We start from the raw sequence: 1,741 nt of genomic DNA on the forward strand, positions 1-1,741 counted from the left end.
GCTTGCTGCTGTAGCACTTCAATCTATGTTTCTGTTGTCACATGGCATTTCCTTTGTGTGTCTCTGTCATCACATGGAGTTTTCATGTTCAAGGACAAGATCTGCTAGATGGTCCCTGGACAGCCTTGGCTAACTCAATTTCTCCTCACTCTTCTTCTTGCCTATAATTCTCAGAATAACTGTAGATGCACTGGGCATGCAAAATACTGAGATAAAGAGGAACATGCTAGGACAGCCTGAGCTTCATTCCTCTCTCCTCTAGAAGCAGGATATTCTTCAGAGCTGTGCCCAGTGATTTATTTGGCCCTGAGGTATATAATCCTGGTGGGCTGCCTTGCAGGGTCCTTCAGCTGTGGCGCAAGTAGAGGACACACAGCCAAGACTTCATCTGCCCCAAGCAGCTTTCTTGAGGCTTAGGGGACTGGCTCACAATGGATTCTAGGCTTTTTTGTTTGTTTGTTTCTTGCTGCCTCTGTAAGAAATAACTCTGCTTTATATAACTTGTTGTGTGTGAGTGTATGCAGTCTCACTGGACTAGGCAATAGGTAAAACTGTAGCCCAGGAAGCTGTGTAGAGTTGGTCGTGTCAGGTTTCGGGGTCTGAAATGTCAGTTCTTGGCACACCCATGGCCAAAGAATGACCAGACACACCAACGTAAGGCAAATCTAACTAACAGTTGGACTCCTATTACTGGTGGTTGGCATAGTGACGGTATTTGCTATTCTCCATGCAGTGAGAGTCTTCCCTTGGGAATGATTATTAGTGAACCTGTTTCACACAGTCATAATATTGGATTAAGATGAATTCTAATGACCTTATATTAATTTATTACATCTGCAAAACCCCTATTTCCAAATAAGGAACATTCTGAGATACTGTATGTTAGAACTTCAACATATTGTCTTGAGGGACACTATTCAGCCCGTAACAATGCTTCTTTCCAATGAAGTGAAAAGATAGAAGGGGAGTGAGAGAGAGGCTATAAATGTAAATAGATCTGTTCTCTCTTCCCGATGGACAGATTTGTAGCATGGGTGGAAAAAGTCCTTTCCTCACTAGGAATTTCTCTTCACCTTACAAATGATCAAAGGCTGGAATCTTGAGATACATATATATATATATATCTCCACCAACCCTCATGCCTCCTTACACACTCTTTCCTGCTCTCTCTCACTACATATGTGTGTGTGTACTTATATATGTACGTGAATGATACCATTTGAGAGGAATGTTAGTGTTTAACTAAATAATGTGTTTAGATATGAATGACTTTTCTAATGCAGAAGTCACTATTCTATTTGTCCGGTTAGAAATGATTTTCATCTTGCCACATCACTAACCATGAAACCAACAGTCCAATTGAATGAGAATTGTTTTTAAAATAAAAAACATAATATCTTTACCTCCCTGAGCCTGGTAAAAATTGCCATGGTCAGTGCCTTGGGGACTTAGCTACAAAATCTTGGCCAGGCCCGGTGGCTCACACCTGCAATCCTAGCACTCCGAGAGGCCAAGGTGGGAGGATTGCTTGAGCTTAGGAGTTCGAGACCAGCCTGAGCAAGAGCGAGACCTCATCTTTACTGAAAATAGAAACAAATTAGCCAAACAACTAAAAATAGAAAAAAATAACCAGGCATGGTGGCGGGTGCCTGTAGTCCCAGCTACCAGGGAGGCTGAGGCAGGAGGATCGCTTGAGCCCAGGAGTTTGAGGTTGCTGTGAGCTAGGCTGATACCATGGAAC

The sequence above is a fragment of the Propithecus coquereli genome, unplaced genomic scaffold (assembly GCF_000956105.1).
Source record: "Propithecus coquereli isolate 6110/MARCELLA unplaced genomic scaffold, Pcoq_1.0 Scaffold462, whole genome shotgun sequence".
NCBI lineage: Eukaryota > Metazoa > Chordata > Mammalia > Primates > Indriidae > Propithecus > Propithecus coquereli.